The sequence below is a fragment of the Dromiciops gliroides genome, chromosome 3, assembly GCF_019393635.1.
Source record: "Dromiciops gliroides isolate mDroGli1 chromosome 3, mDroGli1.pri, whole genome shotgun sequence".
Classification (NCBI taxonomy): Eukaryota; Metazoa; Chordata; class Mammalia; order Microbiotheria; family Microbiotheriidae; genus Dromiciops; species Dromiciops gliroides.
This window is the reverse complement of record NC_057863.1, coordinates 377519337-377545218: the sequence shown is the minus strand read 5'-3', so window position 1 is coordinate 377545218 and position 25882 is coordinate 377519337. Positions and strand designations below refer to the sequence as shown.

Here is a 25882-nt window from a genome sequence, read left to right as displayed (position 1 = left end):
ATTCTGTACTATAACTAGATCCTTATCTGATTTTTGTGTACTCTCAAACTAGGAGGTTTGTAAAAGCCAGAAAATTCCATGGAAATTCCAACTGATTCTCTTTTTTCTCAACAAATATTTGGCATTATTCCAGGAGACACATTCTTGAATCAACTGGAATCACAAGGGTGTGATCTCCCATTCATCTAAAAGAACAACCCTGTCCTATGTGCATCCTCTATAGCATCCAATTATAGCCTGTAATTTGGGATCTAGAGTCCCTCAGTGAAGTGATAGGTACAAAAGGTTAGTTCAGAGTTGGCTATGCTTCCAACCTGAAACTTTCCAGGCATAATTCCATGGCTAGATAGGCCCTTTTGGCACACCTAGACAATTTCGTTAAAAGAAAAAATTTTTAAGTGCCTACTATGTGTTATAGGCACTGTACTAAGCACTGAATATACCAAAAGGGGGGGCGGGGGGCCAGTTCTTGCTCTCAAGGAACTCATATTCTAATGAAGGAGACAACATGCAACAATTATGTACAACCAAGACATAATAAAGGATAATTGGCAGTAATTTTAAAGGGAAGACACTAAGATTAAGGAAAATCCAGAAAAGCTTCCTACAAAAAGGTGGATTTTAGCTAACACTTGAACTTGTGGATGGATAGGTGGATGGACAGATAGATGGATGGATAAATGATGATTCAATAGAATTAGTGTCTTTTATAAAACTGTATTTTATGTGTTTAAAAATATTCTGAGAAGAGAACCATAAGATTTACCACCCCACCAAAGAGGTCCATGACGAACAAAAAAGGTTAGCAGTGGTGTGGGTAGGGGGGAAGGTTGTTTTTGTAAGTATCGTTATATTTATAGAATTTTACAGAGATGATCTCAGAAAGCTTTTCTTATACAACCACTCATTTGCAGACAAAGGAACTAACTCCACTTTACCCACAGTAGCATCAGAGTTTTGGAAGTTAGAACCCAGGTCTCCTAACTCTAGTGGCAGTGGTGGGCCAAAAGTCACAAAGGGGTTTCAATATTTAATAACTCCTTTATTTTTTGTTTTTAATTTACAATACTGTAGCTTCATATACCATATACATAGGAATGAATTTATGTTACATGTGAAAAATCAAATCTTTTAAATGGCGAAAAATAAAGAAAAAATCATTTTCAAAAAGTTATTGAGACATTGTGACTTTTGGCCCACCCTGTACTATGTTGCCCCCTAATAAACTCAAAACTCAGGCAAGCATTTTTGTCCCTGTTTTATACAGAAACCCATATAAAAGTGACTCTTCCAAGGTTGCAAGAATGGCAGAGCTGGGAATTAGATTCACACCTCAATTATTCCCACCTTTCTGTTCTATTCAACTAGACTGGTGTGGGTTTGTCCCTTTTAATTCAGGACAAATGTTGCTTTTAATTAAAGTTAATGAAGACTGGCCCCAACTGTTATTTTCAAGTTCAGATACTTGCATTTTTCTGCAAATTCAGAAAAGTTCATTTTTATTTATATGGAATTACTTGTTTCAGTAGCTAATGAAGTAATTTATACCTTTGGACATATCAGGACAGTTAATTCTGTCATTTTTTGCACAGCAGTTTTCCACAAGGGACGAGACATTGTTTTATAGGTTGAAAATATATAACATGGGGGCAGCTAGGTGGTGCAGTGGATAAAGCACCGGCCCTGCATTCAGGAGGACCTGAGTTCAAATCCAGCCTCAGACACTTGACACTTAGTAGCTGTGTAACCCTGGGCAAGTCACTTAATCCTCATTACCCCCCCCCCCACACACACACACACACTCACACCCCTGGCTGTTTTATCCTCCTACTCAGGAGCACATACCAAAGCCTAACTTGTTAGCACAATTTGATCCAACTGGATCCTACTAATTCCAAATTTGGGTGAAACTTATTTCATGCTTATATGAAAGAATTATTCCAATGAAGCACTTTCAGTTCTCAAAGAGTTTTCCAGTGGGGTAGAAGTTCCTAGCAAGATGGAAAGGCTCAGAATAGAGATTTGCTGACCATTTTTGTCAGGGTCCAATGTCCAGGCTATTCACATTTCTGGAGAAGCTCCGCACCAGGAAGCTGACTAGGAGGTTTTTGGGTTTTTTTACCACCACAAATTGTTGATGTTGGTCCTTCATTCCCAAAGAGGACCATGACATGAGGGTGATGTCATGACTTGCAGTGAATTGGATTTAAGTGAGGGAGGGCTGTGCAAGGTCACCAACCTCACTCTCCTCCACAGCCATCTGGGTCCAGTGGCAAGATATATGTCAGGATGACTGGAGATGGCTCTGGATGTTTAAGGCAATTTGGATTAAGTGACTTGCCAAGAGTCACACAGCTAGTGTCTGAGGTGAAATTCTAACTCAAGTCCTCCTGACTTCAGGGCCAGTGCTCTATTCACTGGGTCACCTAGCTGCCCACCAGAAGTTAAAACCATCTAAGACACATTGGTTGCATTGAGGGCAAAGGCAAGGAAACAGGAGAAGCAGTGCCATGTGTGAATAACAGAATTAGAAAACCAGGTTGGCTAAGGAAATATGTTCACTATTGCCTTAACTTTACAAAAACATATTAAGGGGCAGCTAGGTGGCGCAGTGGATAAAGAGCCGGCCTTGGATTCAGGAGTACCTGAGTTCAAATCCGGCCTCAGACACTTGACTTAGTAGCTGTGTGACCCTGGGCAAGTCACTTAACCCCCATTGCCCAGCAAAAAAAAAAAAAAACATATTAAGTACTGTTTTCCAAATGAATAAAAATGCTTGATTTTAATTAGAATTTCCTGTCATGGACAAATCAGTGTATTCTTTAGTTATATGTAGATAATTTTATAACCTATAACTCACATGGACTAGTATATTACTTCTATTTATAAAAAAGGGGAACCCCCCCCAAGGGTGTGTGTGTGATAAACCATTTTGGAGGGTGGAAAGACAAGTTGCTCTCTACTCTCCTTGAGGTAGACTTGTCCCCCATACAACCACATCTACTTTTGCCTTTTTCCTACTCCCTCAGTTGTACTAACTTCCATCGTCCTCCCCTGCCCCCTCCCACATACCCACACCCAACCCTTTTGAGCCAGGTGTGGCACCTTAGGGTAGTTATAAACTAAACTAACTGCTACCCCCCAGCAGCTGCAAGTACCATTGAGAAAATTCTGCTCCCAGTCATTTCAGTGACTGGGGGTAGCCTATGTGGTACTGTCTTAGGGGCAGAGCCTTAAGTAGACCTTTCATTTTGGGTGGGACAGAGTGAGTCAAACAGAATGAACTGACAGTATATAGGTTACAATCTGAATCACAACTATCATTGTATTTCACCCCAAATCCACCCAACTTCTGAATTTCCCTATTAGTTTTGTGGGGACACAGAAGGAGAGAAGAAATCATTTTTTTAGTCACAAAGATTTTCATATCCTTGGTGTCATTTTCAACCCCTACACTCTACATATTCAGTGGGTTTCCAAATTATGGTTTCTACCTTCATTTTCTCACATCTGTTCTCCACCACCTAAATTCAGGCCTTTATCACCTGTTGCATGAACCATTGCAATACTTTCCTTATTGATCTTCCTGCCTCATCTCTCCCCTTTGGAATGAGTTTTGTACTCAGCTGGGTAAGTGATTTTGCTAAGTATTTCTATTTCATGTAAGTCCCCAACTTTAAAAATTCCAGTGATTCTTTATTGACTCTAGCATCAAATATTGTTTCATCTTCTCATCCTTTTAAAATATCTAGTTTTGTCCAAGTTTTATAATGTACATAATCATTAGTACAGTGGCACATATATAAAATTTACAAGTGGGGGGGCAGGGTTCAAAAAAATGTTTTAGTGAGAGGGGTAAATGTCAAAAAATTTTGTAGACGAGGAAAGGCAGTGAGCTCCCTAACTCATGACATGATCACTCCAAAAAACATCCAAATAACACCATAGGAAAATGCCTGGAGAAGCAAAACTCACAGAAGAATGTGCTGAAATCATCTTCTAACCAAGAACAGCTTGCAAGGTCAGAAGGAGGGAGCTGCTGTGCTGAGACAGGGGTGGAGCCCAACCCCACCATCACCCTGACACAGATCCAGTCCCAGGAAGGCCTCACCAGGGAAGGTGAACCCCAAACCCTCTGAATCAGTTGAAGCGCCAGTGTTGTCTGAAATTAAGTTCACAGTCTGGTGAGTGGGCTGAGCCCCAGCCAGGGGGGAAACTACAGGGGTTCATGCTGGTGCTAAGGGAGAACTTGGATTTTACAACCCTGCTGAGAACCAGGAGGTAGGCTCAAGTAGCAGTGGACCAGGTGGGGAAGGGGCACAGGCTCATCAGAGCTAACAACCACAACACACAAAGCTGGTTGATTAGCAAGTTGGTCTGGGGTCATCTAAGGACCAGGGAACAGGCTGGGCGAGGGAAGAACCTGATTCTCCTTAAATCATACCACCTGGGACTTCTTAAGCTTGGGATACTGCAGCTTGGAAACAGTGCCCCACTTTAAGGAGCTAAAAGTCAAGTAAAAGAAACCCAAGATGAGCCGACAGGGAAAGATGAGGACCACAGAAAGTTTCTTCAGTAACAAGGAAGACCAAGGGGTACCCTCAGAGGAAGATGTCAACATCAGGGCCCCTATATCTCAAGCTTCCAAGAAAAATATGAATTGGTCTCAGGCCATAGAGGTGCTCAAAAAGGACTTTGAAGATAAAGTTAGAGAGGTAGAGGAAAAAATGGAAAGAGAAATGAGGGTGATGCAGGAAAGACATCAGAAAAACGTCAACAGCTTGAAAAGTCAAATTGGCCAAATGGAAAAGGAGGTACAAAAGCTCTCTGATGAAAACAACTGCCTAAGAACGAGGATTGAACAAATGGAAGCCAGTGACTTTATGAGAAACCAAGACACAATAAAGCAAATCCAAATGATTAAAAAAATAAAGAACAATGTGAAATATCTTCTGGGAAAAACTGCTGACCTGGAAAATAGATCCAGGAGAGATCATTTGAAAATTATTAGTCTACCTGAAAACCATGATCAAGGAAAGAGCTCAGACACCATCTTCCAAGCTATTCTCAGAGAAAATTGCCCAGAAATTCTAGAAGAAGCAGCTAAAATAGAAATTGAAAGAATCCACTGATCACCTCCAGAAAGATATCCCAAAAGGAAAACTCCTAGGAATATCATAGCCAAATTCCAGAGCTCTCAGGTCAAGGAGAAAATATTGCAAGCTGCCAAAAAGAAAGAATTCAAGTACTGTGGAGCTCCAGTCAGGATAGCACAAGATCTAGCAGCTTCTACATTAAAGGATTGGAGGGCATGGAATATGATATTCCACAGGGCAAAGGAAATGGGATTACAAACAAGCAAAACTCAGCATAATCTTTCAGCAGAAAAAATGGGACTCTAATGAAAAAGAAGACTTTCAGATATTTGTGATGAAAAGACCTGAACTGAATGGCAAATTTGACTTTCAAATACAAGACCCTAGAGAACCATAAAAAATTGGAGCTGGGGGACATACCTGGGGTAGTACAGTGAGTGACTGTCTTGTGTCTGAGGCCGGGTTTTGGCTGGGATCCCCCTGGGTCCAGGGGTGATGCTTTATCCACAGTGTCACTTAGCTAGGTAGGTGATGACATCTTTAGGGTTAAATTGAGGGGTGAAGGGAATTCATTGGGGGGAGGGCGAAGGGCAGAGGTGAAATCCTACATGAAAGAAACAGGAAAAGGCTTATGGAGTGGGGGAAGAGATGGGAGAGGAGCAGGGCAGTAAATGAATTTTATACTCAACAGAAAAGGTTCAAAGACCTTAAACTCATCAGAGCTGCCTTAAGGAGGGACTAACAAACACACCCAACTGGGTGGCATAATCTATTTAATCTGGGCAGTAAATGAGCCTAACACTCATCAGAACTGGCTCAAAGACCTCAAACTCATTAGAATTGGCTCAAGGAGGGAATAATGTGCACACTCAATTGGGTGGAGTAATCTCTATAACCCTGCAGGAAAATAGGTGAAGGGGATAAAGAGAGAGGGGCAAAAGAAGGAAGGGCAGAGTGGGGGAGAGGACAGACAGAAGCAAAGCCCTTTTGAAGAGTGATAGGATGAAAGAAGATGGATAATAGAATAAATATCATGGGGAAGGGAATAGGATGGAAGGGAAACAGTTAACAGTAGTGAAAAAGAGAAAAGGGGGAAAATTGTACAAAAAATATTTATAGCAACTCTTGGTGGAGGCTAAGAATTGAGAATCAAGGGAATGTCCATCAGTTGAGGAATGATGGAAAAAGCTGTGCTATGTGATTGTAGTGGAATGGTCTTGTGCTACAGGAAATGACAAACAGGATGATCCCAGAAAAACCTAGAAAGACTAATGAACATCGATGTATAATGAAGTGAGCAGAGCTGGGAGGACATTGTGCATAGTGACAGCAATATTGTTCAATGAGCAATTGTAAATGACTTAACTATTCTCAGCAGTGCAATGACCCTAGACAATCCCAAGGAACTAATGAGGAAGCTTACTATGCACCCCTATAGAAAGAACTGATAAAAAGCACACTTGTGGATTGTACATATATAACCTGGTTGCCATCTTGTGGAGGGGGGAGGGAGGGAGGGAGAAAAATTTGGAACTCTAAATCTTATGCAAATGAATATTGAAAACTACCCCTACATGTAACTGGAAAATAAAAATAAATGTTTGTTGCTAAAAAACAAACAAACAAAACCAAAAAACTTTGTAGACCCTAGAGAAAGGAGCTGAGAAATAAAAGGGCTAGGATGTGTAGGTGCAACTAAAAACATACAAAATAAAACTTTATTGATTTACCTTGTACTAATTCAGAATTTATAGTGTTAGTTTATTTTTTTTCTTCGTCATGCTAAGAGATGCTTAACATATTGTCTGATGCTTTTAGAAAGCAATCGCTCTTCTACAAAAAGAATGATTTTCAGTTCTTGTATTCTTATGTCTTCATTAAAGTGTATATATACAATTGTCTATATATATGGTGGGTAGGGGAAGATGGACGACGAGTTTCCAGATCTTTGAATTCATTAGTGTGGTGAATTCCTTCTGATGCAGATCAGCTGCTTGTCTATAACTTATTGTCTGTTCTCTAAAGGATATATACTTTCTGATTTTAAACTTTTTAAAAAATCCTATATTGTGGTAGTTGGTCCATCTGCATCCAGTTTTGCAAGCAGTCAGAAAAGAATGCTGCAGAGATATTTTAATTAAGACTTCATAGTTTGGTTCATAATTCAGGTCTTTTTTCTTCCTACCAAAACTGCAATATTCAGATTTCTGTTATTCACAAGACTCTAGAACTAACTCCTCCTCAGATAGGGCAGAATTCCTCTACTTGAATAATAGAACCACTTTTCTTTTAAAATATTCTATAATTCAAACTTTGCATTAATTCCACCTACTTTCTCAAAAATAGTCTGAATTAATGAGGTTTGATTTTATTTATTTCTCTTTCCCTAAAGTCCAGGAAAAATGTAATTACATGACTTAGATGCCTATAAGGTTCTGAATTTCCCAGACTGGTGGAACTGAGAAGTTCATCTTTGCCCAAAATATATAAACAAGTTAGCTTGTCATTCTGTAATTTCATCCAGGTGGGTGCATGACTTCCACTATGCAAACCTTCCACACCTATAGATTGTTGACTTGGTTTATAGTCTTAAGAGAGTTGCCTGTGGCAGTAAGAGGTTGGGACTTACCTGTGGTCATATATCAGTCAGTATTTCAGTTCCTGGACATTGATTCTGCTGCTGGCCCACTGTGCTATATGTGGCCTCTTAAGACCTCCATTTACCAGTATCATAATATAAATTTCAATTATTGTTTGTCATGAAAATGGCCAGTTTGCTCACAAGTTTTCTTCTAATGTCATGTAAGAAAAATATTTTTGCTTCCTTTATACTTTCTAGTCTAGGTGTTACCATCTAGAAGTTATGCTGTGACAAGTTAGGGAGTCAGGTAGCTTAAAAATCCCCTTTGGGGTAATAGAGTTCATTGTCAAGTTTTTCCCTTTTCAAGTCAGTCCTAATTAAGTTCAGGACATAATAAGAAATTGTGTTTGGAAAATTGGGGATTATAATAAAAGTTTAAATCACTCTTAGTAGTAATCCTAGACATCAAGAGGCTAACTCACTTGGGGGGGGGGGGCAATGAGGGTTCAGTGACAGCTAGTAAGTGTCAAGTGTTTGACTCAGGATTTGATCTCGGTCCTATTGAATCCAGAGGAGGTGCTTTAGCCACTGCACCACCTAGCTGCCCCAGCTAATTCACTTTTAAATGTTTTATTATTTTCTTGATATGAGAATGGCTGGTGTTATTTTTGTGGGGTGATACAGATTTTCTTTGCAACTATCTGTAAAACCAGACTCGCTCCTGTTTTTGAAACTGATTAAAAATCTTTTTGAGTCATAATGCCAAAACTTTTTCTTGTATAATATTAGAAAAAATATTATGTGTGTACACATATGTATAAGTATATATGGGGTTTGTTTTCTTGGTGCAGCCATGCTAGCCAGATGGCTACAAGTTACTATATAAAACTATCAAGTTCTTCTAGGCTATAATCACATTCAGACCCTAAAGGACTTGACCTTTTAGTGAAAGGAGGATTTTTCTGGAGCTAACATAATTCTGGCTAGTATCATACATATCTTTCAAGTACCTCTAGCACTTGATAAGCATTATCTGATTAAATCCCTATAGCATCCCCGTGAGGCAGATAAGAACAATCCCTGTATCACAAAGGGAAATAAAGCACCTTTGAAGTCTCTGCCTGCATCACTGGGGTTAAAAAGCACTATGCAAATGTGAGTTCTTCTTATAACAACAACAACAATAATGTCTTAAACTAATAGCAAAGTAAATATATAGAATTCAGGCTCCAGAATCAGAAGGGGAATTTTTCTTATTTAAAATTCCATGTTATAACTACTTATACTGTTATTTTTTAATATTTTGCTTTTTGTTTGGTCTGCTCATAGTTCTTTAACATCATTATTTTAATTCATTATATGGTTGATTCCATTCTTTTTAAATCTCCCACTGAGCTAATACAGGCAGCAAGTCCCTGACATGAGGCAAAAATGTCATCAGAAGTCTGCTCCAGTGATATCTCCATCTGTTGGTTTCAAGAAGTAATGTTTTTGCCCAAGTGAGCAAGAAAGATTGATTTTTAGTGAAGGCAAGTTAAAAACTAAGGAATTAAACTGTCACTGCATTTTTTTCTTTTAACCTATTATAAGCTACTGCAATTACTGTCACCTTTACTTTACACTTTAAATAATATTAAAAATAGAGACTAGAATTACATTTTAAAACAAATAAATTCCATGCATTAATTCCCTACATTTTGTTCTGTGAGGAATTAAGGAAAAAATAGCATTTTCTCAACTTTTCTTCTGTGGTGGAGAACTGGGGGTGTCTAACTGTGTTAAACGGAATTTGTTAAAGGAATTTTAATAGAGATAATGATCAAAAATCCCTACAGCCATTTCAAATTCACAGTTTCACAGGATTTTGCATCACTTGCTACTGAATTGCTAATGAAGAGCTCAATATAGCTTCTGATGCATTTCAGTTTTTCTGGGTAGTGACTGGCTAGAGTGTTACTGACATCACAACATACAGCTGTTGATTTTCTATTGTCTCTGAGGCTTCACCAAGTGCCTTAACAGACTGCTCTAGCAGGTACCTACAAATGCCTGACTGATCAGCTGAGAGGATCTATTCTGCATCCTCTTTAGACTAGCAATGCAAAATATTAGTATAAAGGTAGTATGGCAAGTACATCTTCAGTAACTCACCATTGATGAAGTATATGCCAGTAGGATGAAGGTATGTATCCTCTAATATATTCTCTACAGAAAAATAGGAAAACAGAAAAAATGTGAAGAATTTATTCCATCTGGTTAATACCCTCATTTTTTGCCAAGTACATGAATATGTGTTGTTAAATCATTATGCCAAAAATCTCAACATTTTTGTGAGAGGTCTTTTTACAAAGACACATTTGCTTAAATTGAGAATTATAGAAAAAAAGATTAATTTTCCTTTCGGTTTGGTAAATGATACATGTTTCTAAAAAAGATTTACTTGGCTCCTTACATTCCACTAATGGAAAGGATAACTATAGTTCTTGCTTAGGGTTTTCTTTTGTTTTATTGGGTCGGAAAAGTGGAGTCTGTGTATCTGTGTGTGTCTGTATGTATCTATGTTGGGAGAATCTTTGATCAGTAGAATAAATGTATTCTTTCTGGAAAGGGACTTTTTTCAAATTCATCTTTTTAAAAAGGAGAGAGGGCATGCTGGATATATTTAAAGCTGTAGAGGGGTACTTTATCTTTTCTTTCACTGTAGAATGAATCCAGCGTGCAGAAGAATGATATATTTTCCTTTTGAAATTAGGAAACCAATACTATTAGCTTCAGAATCCATTATGTCATTTTCTTATGGGAAAAGGGTAATTTTTAAAGTTCTTCTAATAGAACAAAACCTAGATGTATTATTGCTTTAATTAGCATAACCAAATGTCATTTCTCAAAGAGAAATAATGCTAATTTAAGTGCTACAGTAATATTAAAAGCATCTTGTTTTAATTATGCAGCCAAAAACTCTTTTGGCAATTGTCTTGATAATTATCTGTTGATCTTTTTATATGATACTTTGAAAATGGAAACTACAGGTAAGAATAATTATCTAAAAGCAATGAATGTTATTAATGTAACTGATTACTATTTTGTAAGCTTCTTGAACATTTGCTCCAAAATCATTTGCTTTTGCCTGGGGTAAATTTATATTTCTATCTAAATTCAAAAATAAGCATCGTATTTTAAATAAAAAGTTTATTTTTGTGAAGCTCTTATTTTAATATTAAGATTTAAATTGCTTTCAGAGGTGGAGAGTTGAAGTGGGAACAGGGTACAGGTTAGAGAAATTATAGTAAGGATCCTTAAGCAAAACTAAGTATCTTTTACCTTTTGTGACTATTTTCATTCCCAACTAATGCTTTTAGCTATTCTCCCCCCCCCCCCCAAAAAAAAAAATCCCAAATGGTTAGGGAATTTTAAGGTTCTAAATTCAGTGCTAGGGTGGCATCTCTTTTAACTCCTAGTTTTATGCCTACCTGGATTTGATATTTTAACACTGAGAAAAAAATATCAGATTATGCTTTCGTCCCCAAAATGAATGTCCTTTCTCTCCCTCTGTCTTTGTCTTTCTCTCCCCTTCCTCTGGCTTCTTTCCTTTTTTTTTCCCCTCTCTTTACTTTCACTGAACATACACACATATTATTTGTTTTCAGACTTATGCCAAATTCATTTTTTTTTTCTTCAGAAATAGTAGATGTGGTTCATTCTGGAGACATACTTGCTATGCAGAAATTTGGTAGCCTAGTGAAAATGGTTACAAATTGGCACAGATTATATAAAACTATTCCCCAAAGAAACAGTGTAAATAATTACATTATGTAATTATATTTTAAAAGTGTGGGTTTTGTACACTAGCAAGTTTCTGAATATTAAGAGGATTACATAGATTTCTAATAGATTGGAAACATCAATTTTTAGATACAAACATAAGTTTGTTCATTGGAAATTTTTAAATTGAAGAATAATTTCTAGATCTTTGGAGAAAGCATTTCTTGTAAGAAATTAAAATTAAATGTAATTTATTCTTAGTTTGCACATTTATGGATTGTAATATATTTAGAATGCAAACACCAGGTGTTCTGGTACTTTAAGATTCTGTCTTAAGATTGACTTGGGAAGAAATCAAACAAACCCTCTGACTGTTTACTGTAAAATAGAATATTGATGCCATTTTGCCAACTCTTGTGCTTTCAGTTCACATCAGTAAAAAGTATATTAAAAAGTATGGATTAGATAAATTAGAATCCTGTGTGGCAATGAATTGAGAAATCATTTGAACAGATACATTTTAAAGGCCTATGTCTTTACTAATTACACGTAAAACGCCACATAAAATCTGAGAGGCCTGTGTTTAATTTCACATAAGAAATGATGTTTAAAATATAACAAATTAAATCATTGTTTTGGGTTTAATATTCATACCCAAGTGAAGAAGTTGTACTATCTGGCCTCTCAGGTCCCTTCCAGCTCTAGATTTATTGTCCTGTGATATTTTAACTCCATCTACTGTTTTCAGAAAAGAAATCTTAGAATGCTAAAACATGTTAAAGTTATTCTTAAATCCCACATGATTTTAGCCAAAAAGAAAATCTGAATTTTTTGAGATTCGAATTGAGTTATGTTTTAATTTGAAGGGGACCTCAAAATGAAATTAAACTTAGTGGTTTCTACTTATGGAAGCTCAGGTTCAGATGGTTGAAGGGACCTAACAGTTATTGAAAGAGCTAGGACTAGAACCCAGGGTCTCCTCATGGGTCTGATTGACATATGTAAGGTTTGGGCTTTTTTTTTTTAATTTATTTTCATTTTTAATTGAATGCTCATTCAGAAGAATAGGGTTGACAGTGTAGAAAGAGAAAAAGGAGAAAGTGTTGAATTTATTGTAGTGAAATTAAGTCTTTTTTTCTATAAGACATTCTACTTAGTATGTAATGTGTTACTTAACACCAATCTTTTAGAATGTTTAGATTATTTTAGTTACTCTTTATAACAAGCTCATAAAATTGGGATTTTATGATTTTTTTAAATAAATAAAAGCATAGGAAAATAGATAACTCTTCTAGTTGTGAAATTGTTTTATTTTTTTCCTTTGAAAGTAATCGTGTCTTAAAATAGATCACCTAGCCTAGATTTCTATGGAGCAATTATTGCAGACAGTCTGATAGATTTCTGTAGATGTATGTTGGGATATTACTTAATAACAGACCTTATACTATACAGCATTAAAAGCTTCAAAGTGGCATTGGTCTCCTAGAAGGAGCTCTGTTTAAAAAAAAAAAAATTCCCAGGCTTGCCAACAATTCCACCTGTTATATAAGTACTACTTTCCTTTATTAAACCCTCTAGAATGCTAAAAATAGAACCCTCTCTTTCGTGCAGATCCTTTCCTTCTTTATTCTTCAAACGATTCTTTCTCTGACACCCACTTAAACAGCTTGGCTATTTCGTGTCATTTGCTGCAGAGTTAGAGAGAAGATACAGAAAAAGACCAGTTGTCTGTATGCATCAGCCCATACTTGTGTTTTAGATTGGCATAAGTGAGAAAAGTGACTCTTTTAATTTAAAAATGGACTAACATAGAATCCTAAGATTTGGGTAATAGGGTTCTAAAGATTTTAGCTGGTGGGGATACTAACAGAAATTTTTTATCATAAACAAAAATATGTATAATATAGCTACAATATGTTTTCACATAATTTATCTCATTTGAGCCTTTTAACAAATCTTTCAAGTAAGGACACACAATGATTAAAAATCTGAGAGAAACTGAGAGTTGAAAAGGGCTTAATGTATATTGCCTTTTCTTGAAGCATGCCTAGCTAGAGACACTTGGGCTTTTTCTTCTAAGCACGGTACAGCTTTTGGAGGAAGTATTCAGTCTTCTCATTTAAGCTTTAAGTACATTCTTCTGTGAGAGCAGAGGTAAGGTTTCCTGTACACCATGCCCTCTTCGACCAATCTGTCTTCACCCATAAGACCTTATTGGCTCTCCCAGATAGCTCCTCTTACTCCACCCTCACTCTTGTGCCAGAAGGAATATACCAGATCCTGGGTAAGATTATTCAGAGGCTCTGGGGTCCAAAGAAGTAGTAGTGAAAGAAGTCTGGGGATAAAATATCCTAGGCAGACCTTCCTAATTACCAAACAAAAAATTCCCATGGAATTACTAGGTAGGTTCGTCTTTTTATACTTTTTGGCAAGACTTTGTGTCAGGGATATTTGAAGACTTGAAAGCTGCTTCTGTTTTTTTCAAAAGGATAAGAAATACAAACCCATCCTTAGGTATGGTACTATAGACTCTTCATTTTTTTTTTTCTACCACATTCTGAGTTTTAAATGATCAAATGAGCATTTGAAAACAAAACAAAAACACCCTGTGCAATTAAATGATCACCAGCAAGTTTCATGAATTAAATCATTGGACCACCATGCCATCACAGTCTAAGTTCTTGTCTAAAACTTGTACTAGCCAGAAAAATCCTATTGGGTAGGATCTATGTGTGCTTCCTTCTAGGTCCTGGCTCTGCTTTAGGAGTGATTGAAAAGCTTTGATAAATCCCCTTCTAATGAGAAACATGGGCTGATCCCTGTAACAGCAACTTAGACACCAGTAACTGGTTTTTAAACTTTAGGCAGGAGAGTTCTAGTGGGATAAGATTCTACTGTCAAAAATACAAAATCTTTTCCTAACAAAGAAAAGAAAAGAAAGAGATAGGGACAGAAAAAAATTAGAAAAAGAAAATAGAATTAGGTTTTGCTGGGTTTTCCCCAAAATTTTTTTTTTCAATTTCTTCATTAAATAAAATATATATCAACCAGTCAGGGGTTGTAGGCACAGAGCTAGATTCAGAAGATAGAAAGACAAAAATAAACAGTATCTACCCTCCAGAAGCTTACATTTTATCAAGAGAAACATACTTATCTATAATGATTGACAGTAAGGCATAGTAGGGTATGGGACTTGGAGTCAGAAATACCTGGGTTCTGATTCTACCTCTGACACTTAATGATTGTATGCAGTCAGGTCATACCTCTTTGTACCTCAGTTTTTCTTTTCTGTAAAATGAGAAAATTGGAGTTAGATGGCCTTGACTTTCCAGCTCTGAACCTATGATGGATCCCTTGGTAAATTTATGCAGAATGAGTACAAGATACTTTGAGTTGTGAGACACCAGCAGCCTCACATGGCAGGTGGCACTTGAGGTGAGCTTTGAAGGAAGCCAGGGTTCTAAGAGGTGGAGATAAGGAGAGAGGGCACAGGGAAGAAGAGATGGTGCAGAAACACAGAAATGAGAGGTTGAATGTTGTGTGTGAGGAATGGCAAGGAGACCAGTACGTGAAAGGGAATAATGTATAATAAGCCTGGAAAGGGAAAATGAACTTGGATATGAATTCCTTTAAATAGCAAATAGAGTTTATGATATGCATATCAATATACACAAGTTATATTTCAAGAGGTTATTATAACCTGAAAACTAAATACAACACTAGCGAGCTCCAGGGTCTTAGCAAATGGGTGTAGGACACATTTCCTAATACATAGTAGGTACTGCATAGACACTCTTTGATTCATTTGATAGAAATAAGAAATTTCAGAAATATAACCAGCAATGATATATAGGCAAGCTTATGTGTCATACAGCTTGATGGCATGAATGTACTAACTGCTAATCAGCCACTATCATGCATATTTCTCTTCCATCGTAGCTGAAATTATTATTAAGTCCCACACAGCTATCTCTGTTCAAGTAAGCATTAGTATAATGGCTGATCAGTCACATCATTGTGTTGGGTGGTTTAAAAAAAAATCAATATAGCCTTTATTTCTTCTACAGAGAAACAGAAGACTTTTATGATTTTATTTTTCCATTGACCTTGGAAAATTTTTTGTTCTCTATTTTTAAAGTCTAACCCAGGACTTTCAACCTCAGTTATTTTGGTTCAAAGGATCATTCCAAGTAGAGAGATCTAAAATAATGTAATAATAAAATGTGGTATGAGAAGGAAATCCTGTTAAAATATCTAAAGTCTTGTAAATCAGAAGTCATGTCAAGTTGTCCTTCATATGCAACTACTATCACCTGTGAAGTCTATTTTCCTTGCTATTTAAAAAATATATATTTTTGAGGCAAAAGGTGCAAGGAGATGAATATGTTCTCTTAGTTGTGATGTGTTTGTTTTTTTTTTAATTAGCCTACCCACTGTAGGTGGGTGGGTAGCTGATAAGTCTTTTTGCTAAAAATATAAATAGGCTTCACAATTTTTGGTGTATTTGGGATAAACTTGTTAAGGCTTAACACTTCCAAATATATAATACAACTTTTCTCCCTGGCAACTACAATGCAGTATTTCTTTATTGGTTGAAAATAAAGGCTATATTTTAAAGCTTTAGAATGTAACATTTTTATTAGTCTGAATAAATGAAATAAGGCAAAAAGACACAAGTATTATTCTAGTCCTAGGATAGCAAGTGATATAGACTTAGACCTTGAACAAGTAGCTGAACCATTTGTTTTTACTTCTACAAAGTGTTGATAATAATGTTGCACAACTGCTAGGATATATTGGTGGTGATCTGTTTTGATCTCAGAAAGACGTAAATGGACCCTTTAAATCAGGTCTAGAAAGAAGGATTAATGAGCAATATTTTCTTAGTTTCTTTTCAGGATTTTTAAAAGACAATACCATATTGCAACCAAATTAAGCAATTAATTTTTCTTACAATAAAAATTGTTGCCATTATCTGAGTATTTAAATTTATCTGCAGGAAAAAATATTATTTAACTTGTGAAAATATTGTTTTTATGTAGTTTGGTTAAATTAGATTAATGACAGACGTTTGATGAATGGTGATAGTCTTAATTTTGGTGTTCCCCAAAGTTCTGTCAGGGGCCGTCTTCTCTGGCACTGCCCTCTCTCCTTTGGTATTCTCATTTACTTCCACAGTATTAGCTTATTTCCCCACAGACTCCTCCCAAATGTGTATTATCATTGTCTGTGCTTCCATCCATGCTTAAGAACTGCATGGCCAGGAATCTGCCTATACCTAGACTTTTCAGTGGCACTTCAAATGCAACAGTTCATTTAATCTTTCCTCAACAACCTGCTCGCTGACCATTTTTGCCATTGAGCCAACATTTGACCATCCTCTAATGTTCAAAATCTTAATACTTTTAAATTTTCCTTCTGCCCACATTGTCAGTTGGATAGATCACTGGCCCTGAAGTCAGGAGGATCTGAGTTCAACTCTTACCTCAGACATTTATTAGCTGTGTGACCCTGGGCAATTCACTTAACCCCAATTGCCTTAAACATCCAGGGCCATCTCCAGTAATCTTGATATCTTTTTATCTTGCCACTAGACAGGGGTGGCTCTGGAGGATAGAGTGACATTGGTGACCTTGGACAACCTTTCCTCATTTAAATCTAATTCAGTGCAAATCATGACATCCCCCTGATGTCATAGGCTTCTTTGGGAAAGAAGGACAAACAACCAGCCATGTTCTTTATCATCACTACCACAGTTACAGTGTAAGCCCTAATTACCATTTGCACAAATGGTTACAATAATTTTCTAACCCCACTGTTCCTATCTATAGTCTTACTCTCCCATCCCCCCTTTTTTCTTTTGCACTTTTGCCAGGTTTATCACTTTTTGTTTTTAATTTTAATATTTCATTCATTTGCTCCAAAACTTTTATTGCTTTCCTTTTGTCTCTCAGAGTTCAAAAGTCTAGAATTCCATTTTACCTTTCTACTGCAATCTATTTCCTCATGTATATTGTATACTTCTTCCAAATTGAACTGCTTTTTCACAAAAATCCCATTTTTATCTTTTGTGCCTCTATTCATGCTGTTGCTTGCAATACCCCACACTCCTTTCTACCTGTGGAAACACTTCCTGTCATTTAAAGCACAATTCAAATGTTTCCTCTTCTAGTGGGCTTTCCCAGATCCCCTCATCAATCATTTTCTTCCCCTGTTCAGAAATTACCGTTTATTTTTCATCTCTTATATATTACTTTGTACTCTTACGTCAAATACTACGAGAGGGCAAGGACGGTGTTTTATCTACTTTTTTTATATCTTCAAGCACTTAACAGTATTCTATATAGAATATACATTTGATGTTGAAAATGGATGAATATAAAGGGAATTTAAAGTATCATTCCTAAGCAATGAGATTTCATTATACCAAAAATAAAAGTCTAAGATAACAGTTAAATTTAGGAAGAGTAGGGGCAGCTAGGTGGCGTAGTGGACAGAGCACCAGCCCTGGAGTCAGGAATACCTGAGTTCCAATCTGGCCTCAGACACTTAACACTTACTAGCTAGCTGTGTGACCCTGGGCAAGTCACTTAACCCCAATTGCCTCACCAAAAACAAAACAAAACCTCACTTAAAAAAAAATTTAGGAAGAGTAAATTGTGTAAGTGAATCATGGTAGGTGCTATTATTAAGGGAGTAGGAGATTAATAAGAAGAAAATATTTTCTGAGATAATCTTTGGTTTTTACATAGGAATACTACCTGCCTTCCCTTCCTCTGTTTTCCCTTGTCTAGATTATTTTTTTAGATACTTATCAAATGCAGCTTTTCCTGTTCATTTTTTCCTTTGTATAACACAAACCTGACTTAAAAAGCTAGGATCTTCATAGTAGCATCATGCTACTAGAGTGATTGAAAATTGAATGTTTAAAATTAGAAGGTATGGGGCAGCTAGGTGGCGCAGTGGATAGAGCACCAGCCCTGGAGTCAGGAGTACCTGAGTTCAAATCCGACCTCAGACACTTAACACTTACTAGCTGCGTGACCATGGGCAAGTCACTTAACCCCAATTGCCTCACTAAAAAAAAAAAATTAAAATGAGAAGGTAGTGACCTGAGTTTTCAATCTTTTATTATGTTTATTATATTTAAACATGGAATGCTTGAATACTTACTTTGAGTTTCCAGTATTTTGTTGGTATAAATATTCCACTGCAGATTGCAGCCTCTCTTTACATTACTAGGTGGTCTTTGGGAGTTATAGACCAAAAAAATCAGACATTGCAGCTAGCTTGGTGATAAGTGTTTTAAAACTTGACTAAATGGGGCAGCTAGGTGGCACAGTGGATAGAGCACTAGCCCTGGAGTCAGGAGGACCTGAGTTCAGATATGGCCTCAGACACTTAACACTTACCAGCTGTGTGACCCTGAGCAAGTCACTTAACCCCAATTGCCTCACCCAAAACAAAACAAAACTTAACTAAATGGGGGCAGCTAGGTGGTATAGTGGATAAAGCACAGACCCTGGATTCAGGAGGACCTGAATTCAAATCCGGGCTCAGACACTTGACACTTAACTAGCTGTGTGACCCTGGGCAAGTCACTTAACCCTCATTGCCCGCCCCCGCCCCCCCAAAAAAACACTTAACTAAACTTTTGGTCCTTAGACTATAGGTGTACAGTCCTTCAATGGATCTATACTCAAAGCCTTTTCAACTCTTCAGTCTTTTGTTCAGTTGTTGCCGTTATGTCCAGCTCCTTGTGACTCCATTTGGTGTTTTCTTGGCAAAGATACTGGAGTCGTTTGCATTTCTTTCTCCAGTTCTTCAGTTAGAGAGAGAAATAAAAAAAAAGAATAAATCAAAACGGAGGTGAAGGTGCCAAAGAGACTTTATGTGCCCTGCTCCTACTTTCAGAATATATAGGAAGGAGAGCTTCTCATAAGGAAACCAGAGGAGGAGTGAGAAATGTTCTACAGCCCCTTCCTTATCTTGCCTTAGAGATCCTAGCTAGAGTGGTAGAGAAGTCGTCCTTAGTTCCTATCTTTCACACACACATTTCACTTAGAAGAAACAATTTAAAAATAGTTTATACCAAGGTATGGTTAAGCCTAGTCATCATTTTATACTTGTAAATTTAACAGATTATGCTTAATCTTTCTTTTCATTAATTTCTAGCTGAAATTGAACATCTCCTCCAATTATGAATTTTTTGGAAAACATTCAGAAATAATAAATAGCAGAAGAGATCTGTAGATTTCATCAGACTGCCAGTGGGACCAAAACCCGTTTTTAGAACACCTACTCTAGAGACTGAGATTGAATGTTCAAGATAGCAGGTACAAGACCCAATATTTAACAAGATTTAGTACTGTATACGTTCTGCTGTAGGGTCTGAGTGACAGGAAAAAAGGAAGGAAGAAATTTTTAAAAGCTTTTTGAGTCTTACGTGCTTTTTTTTTTCCCCTTTTTTTCTCTCATTTTTTTCCCATTTGAGAAGTGTAAGGTAAATAAGCATATCTACTCTTTAAAAAGAGAAAGTGGCTTATGAGATGGCTGGGTCTGTTGCAGAAATGGGATCAGAAAGGTGAAAAACTATGGTCAAAAGGAGCCAGTGGTGACAGTTTTAAGGAAGGAGAACCAAAAAAGAAAAGAATGGGGTGACAAGGGACTTTGCCTGCAATCTAAAGACTGGCAGGAACCCTACCCCTCATCCACGGACCACTTGGAGTCAATGGCCAGCAGGTGGCAGTTTTAAGGCAAGTAGAAGTTCCTGATCCTGCTGTAGCAACAGATGTGTTCCTGGCATCTTCTTTTGGATCTCTGAAAACATTCTCCCACAGAAACATCATCATGCATCAGAATAATATTTTTGATACCATGGGTACCAGTAGTAGTGTGCTTTGTTTTTGGACTAGAACTGTGGTATCTTTGATATCTGAAATTCCTGGCAGAAATGAGCAACTGCTCTGAAACTTCAGGCCTTAGAGTCACTTGCCCAGGTGATTAAATAACTTGCCCAGAATCATAGTCATTATGTAATAGGAGGCTAGACTTGAATCTACCATGTCTTCCTTACTGCCAGGCCCACTTTCTATCAACTGTACAATGATATTTCACCTACCTCTAAAGAGCTATACTTAGTGCATGTTGTTGTTTAACTGGGCTTTTAGGGACTTTCCTAAGATGCTAACTGCTGTGTATAACTTAGCAACGGCAGTTAGCTGAACCCGATTCTGAATAGAATCTTGGGTTCATCATTATAATGAAATGAGACATTGACCATTTAATAATTATCAAAAACAGGTTTCGTTAACTATAGCAGATAAAGGATATAGAAGAAGAATACGACATAAATTCATTTGGACATAGCTTCCGTGTCCCAGTGTTGGCAGTGTTGTTCTTTTGGTCAGAAGTCTGAAGGAAGCATAATTCTTGCCTCTTCCTGAGGTGATTTTTGTATTTAAGATGCCTGGAAGCTATGTCAACTGACCAAGTCTTTGTGCCCATAGTTAATTAAGTCTCAAGGATGGCTTCATTATCTTTATTTATTTATTTTTTTGGCTTCATTATCTTTTGAGGAAAAACTAGCCCAGCCTCCATGGCAAATATTGCTCCTAACACACCCCAGCTGTTAATGGCCAGGTCTTAAAAGTCTTTTAGAGGTCCTTTTACGCTTGAATATGTTAGCTGTGTCAAGACTGAAATACTCCTAATTCTGCCACTTACCTCCCTGTACCAAGTCAAGCACCACAAATGGCACTTATACCCCACAGGCCCATGTTCTTTCCCCTATGCCAAGCCAAGTACTGTAGAGGTGCTGTTACTGCCGTACCCCTTTGCTGGGGCTGGGGCTGGGGCTGGGACTCAGGCCCTGCTCTACTGTGGCTCTACAACCATCTCTCACTGGAAATTCTAGAGAGAAAGAGATCTACAGTTCACTAGAGCAAAAATGGAAACTTTCTTTCTGCTTTCTAAACATGCATTTACTCTCCCCCTCCCTAGCAAATCAAACAAGCTATTTTGGGCACATTTATCCATTATCCTAATTCTAGAAAGACCTTGGGGCTTCTTGGGAGGATCAAGCTTCCCCTAGTACCTTGCACCATAATCCCAGCAAAGTCCTTGTGGTCTGTTTCCCAGTGACCTCATATATTACAAGTCCCAAGCAGTACCTTCAGTGCAGTTCTCAGACAATGAGAATCCCAGTCTTTATGGATAGCCAAAGCTTACCACAAGTTAGTGACCCTAGTGATCTCTTCCATTCCCAAATATGAAAAGTATTAAAATTCACGAATTAGTGTTTATAGCATTTATCCTCAGGGCATGTTTTTGTGTGTTATGTCTATATCTGTGTTTTTATTCTTAGAAATTAATTGCTATTTATTGTGGTTTTTAAGTCAATTTTTATCTCGTTTTTACATCACCAATCTTTTTTACATTTTGTTTTCTTGTTTCAGTTATAAGCATTCATTTTCTCTCCCACCTCCATTGAACAATAACAACAAAAAAGAAACAGAAAATAATCCTTGTAATAAATATGCGTAGTCAAGCAAAGCAAATATATGCCTCATTTTACATCTTGCATTTGTTACTTCTCAGTCAAGAGATGAGAACTATACTGCATATTTAGCATAGCATAATTTTCCAAGACAAAAAAGTTTCTCATCTTATTCTCCTTACTGAATCATCATCTTTTTAAAATTTAATTTTTCTCAATAAAAATCTATTTTCTTTCTTTCCTATGTACCCCCTTCCCCAATGAAGAAGAAAGAAAAACAAAACACGTGTAACAAATATGTATAGGTAAGCAAAACAAATTCTTGCATTGGCCATGCCCAAAAACATAAATTTGTTTCACTCTTGGGTCTACTGCCATGCTGTGGGGGGTGTGGATAGCATGTTTCAAGATAAGTCCTCTGAAATCATGACTATTCATTGTGTTGGTCAGAATTCTTAAGTCTTCCAAAGTTGTTTGACTTTACAGTGTTACTGTATAAATTATTCCTCTGGGCCTGCCCACTTGCTTCTGTATTCGTTTAGACTAGTCTTCCCCCAATTCTGTGAAACTGTCCCCTTCATCAATTCTTACAACACAATAGTATTCCATTACATCTCTTCAGCCATTCAATTGATAGATACCCCCATAGTTTCCAGTCCTTTACCACCACAAAATAATGTGCCATAAATATTTTTTATATATCACCTTTTCCTCTTTCTTTTATCTCTTTGAGGTATACACATTTTACTTTTTAATCTTCCCTGGGGCTGTGAGGGATTTCATAAGCTATTCAAAGAAGGAAAGCCATCCACTTACCTTCCTCTGCAATTCCCTCCCCTACATTTCCCTAAGACCATTCTCTGCAATTCTGTTAACTATTGCCACCTCTTGTAAGGTAGGACTACTAACCAGTCTAGTGTACAGAATCAGATTGGAATTTGACACTCGTAGACTACCTTAATAGTTAACAAATGGAGATCTATTTAACTAGCATAGAAAGGATACTCAGCACAGATATAGCATGGATATAGGTGAGCATGGTTTCTTTGCCTTTGTTTTGGCTATGCTAGCATACTCCTCCAGCCTCTCTGTTCTGGGGAAAAGCAACTCCTCCCTCTTTGTGGTCTGGCTTTTGGACTCAGTGGAAGCTATTTCAAATGCTTAATTAAGCCTTCTACTCCTTAGTCAATTCATTATTTTTTTTCTTTTTTTGTAATATTTTATTTTCCCCAATTACATGTAAAAACAATTTTTAATATCCATTTTTAAAACGTTGGGTTCCAAATTCCTTCCTTTCCTCCCCCACCCCTTTGAGAAGGCAAGATATTCAATATAGGTTATACATAAGTAGTATGCAAAACATTTCCATTTTAGTCATGTGAAAGAAAACAGACAAAAAACTTAAGGAAAACAAAGAAAGTTTTTATATATATACATATATATGTATGTATGTGTATATTTTTTTCATCTTAAGTCCTTCAGGGTTGTCCTGTATCATTGCATTTCTGAGAACAGCCAAGTCATTCACAGCTGATTATTTTACATTATTGCTGTTACTTTGTACATAGTACATTTCACTTTGCATCAGCTCATGTGAGTCTTTCTGGGTTTTTCTGAGAGCATCCTGCTCATCATTTTTTGTAGCACAATAGTATTCCATCATAATCACCACAATTTGTTCAGCCATTCCCCAATCAATGGGCATTCCCTCAATTTCAAATTCTTTGCCACCAGAAAAGAGCTGCTATCAATATTTTTGTAGTTATAGGTCCTTTTCCTTTTTGTTTTGTATTACTTTGTGGATATAGACATTAAAGAGTATGCATGGTTTTATAGCTGTTTGGGCATAGTTCCAAATCGCTCTACAGAATGGTTGAATCACTTAATATCTCCACCAGCCGTGCACTAATGTCTCATTTTTCCCACATCCCCTCCAATATTTGTCATTTTCTTCTTTTATCCTATTAGCTAAACTAATAGGTATGGGGTTGTACCTCAGAATTGTTTTAATTTTAATCTCTCCAATAGTGAGGTAGAGCATTATTTTATATGGCTATATATAGCTTTGATCACTTCATCTAAAAATAGGTCATATCTTTTTATCATTTATCAATTGGAGAATGGCTCTTGTTTATAAATTTGACTCAGTTCTCCATATGCTTGAGAAATGAGACCTTTATCAGAGAGACTAGCTTCAAAATTTTTTCACAGTTACTATTGCTAACTATTTCCCTCTGTTCCCTCCTCTCATTTATTCTAATCTCTTTTTTCACCATGTCCCTCCTCAAAAGTGTTTTGCTTCTTAATTATTCCTTCCCAAATCTGCCCTCCCTTCTAATACACACACACACACACACACACACACACACACACACACACACACACACCCCTTATCCCCTTCCCCTCCTCCCTTCCTGCCGGGTAAGATAGATTCCTATAACCAATTAAGTGTATATGTTATTCCTTTTTTGAGCCAGTTCTGATGAGAATAAGGTTCACGCCTTCTTCCTCATGTCCCCCATGTTCTACTCTACTGTATAAGCTTTTTCTTGCTTCTTTTATGTGAGGTGATTTATTTACCCCATTCTATCTCTCCCTTTCCCTTTCTCCTTGTGCATTCTCTCACCTCTTTATTTTGTTTTAGATATCCTCTCTTCATATTCAACTGATACCTGTGCCCTCTGTCTATATATACTCTTTCCAACTGCCCTAATAATGATAAAGTTCTTATTAGTTACAAGTATCATCTTCCCATGTAGAAATATAAACAATTTAACCTTTTCCAATCCCTTATTACTTCATTTTCCTGTTTACCATTTTATGCTTTTCTTGAATCTCGTATATGAAAGTCAGATTTTCTGATCAGCTTTGGTCTTTTCATCAAGAATGTCTGAAAGTCCTTTCTTTCTTTGAATGCCCCTCTTTCCCCCTGAAGGATTATACTCAGTTTTGCTGGGTAGGTAATTCTCGTTTGTAATCCTAGTACCTGTGCCCTCTGGAATATCATATTCCAAATCCTGTCGTCCTTTAATGTGGAACCTGCTAAATCTTGTGTTATCCTGACTGTAGCTCCATGGTACTTGAATTATTTCTTTCTGGCTACTTGCAATATTTTCTCCTTGACTTTGGAGCCCTGGAATATTAGCTCTAATATTCCTGGGAGTTTTCATTTTGGAATCTCTTTCAGGAGGTGATAAGTAGAATCTTTCAATGTCTATTTTACCCTCTGGTTCTAGAATATCAGTGCAGATTTCCTTGATAATTTCTTGAAAGATGGTATCTAGGCTCCTTTTTTTGATCATAGTTTTTAGGTAGTCTAATAATTTAAAAAATATCTCCCCTGCATCTATTTTCCAGGTCAGTTGTTTTTCCATTGAAATATTTCACATTGTCATTTATTTTCTCAGTCTTTTGGTTTTGTTTTATTGTTTCTTAATTTCTCATAAAGTCATTAGCTTCCATTTGCTCAATCCTAATTTTTAAGGAGTTATTTTCTTCATAGAGCTTTATGTACCTCCTTTTTCATTTGGCTAATTCTGCTTTTCAAAGCATTGTTTTTCTCATAGGCTTTTTTACCTCTTTTACCATTTGGCCTACCCTGTGTTTTAAGGTGTTATTTTCTTTAGGTTTAGGGGTTTTGGGGGGGTGTCCTTTTCCAAACTATTGACTTTTTTTTTGTGATTTTCTTGTATCTCATTTCTCTTCCTAATTTTTCCTCTACCTCTCTTACTTGGTTTTCAAAGTTCTTTTCGAGCCCTTCCATGACCTAAAACCAAATCATATTTTTCTTAGAGGCTTTGGATATAGGACTTTTTTTTTTAACTTTGTTATCTTCTTCTGATTGTATGTTTTGATCTTCTTTGTTACCATAGTAACTTTCTATGGTCAGATTTTTTTTTCTGTTGTTTGTTTATTTTCCCAGCTTATTTTTTGACTTTTTACTCT

General features: G+C 36.8%; 1 protein-coding gene across 11 annotated transcripts in view; it reads left to right on the top strand.

The window, feature by feature from the left end:
* R3HDM1 (R3H domain containing 1) overlaps positions 1–25882 on the top strand; it is a 191909-nt gene that overhangs the window by 50678 nt on the left and 115349 nt on the right. For 5 of the 11 annotated variants that reach the window (XM_043990834.1, XM_043990832.1, XM_043990826.1 and 2 more), the window contains exon 1: positions 9645–9859. The exons of 1 other annotated variant lie outside the window; for it this stretch is intronic. The gene's annotated coding sequence lies outside the window, so the exon portion shown is untranslated. Of the gene's footprint in view, positions 1–9643; positions 9860–22203; positions 22243–25882 lie in introns of those variants that run through there. 5 more of the 11 variants (XM_043990830.1, XM_043990827.1, XM_043990829.1 and 2 more) reach the window with 3 other exon arrangements.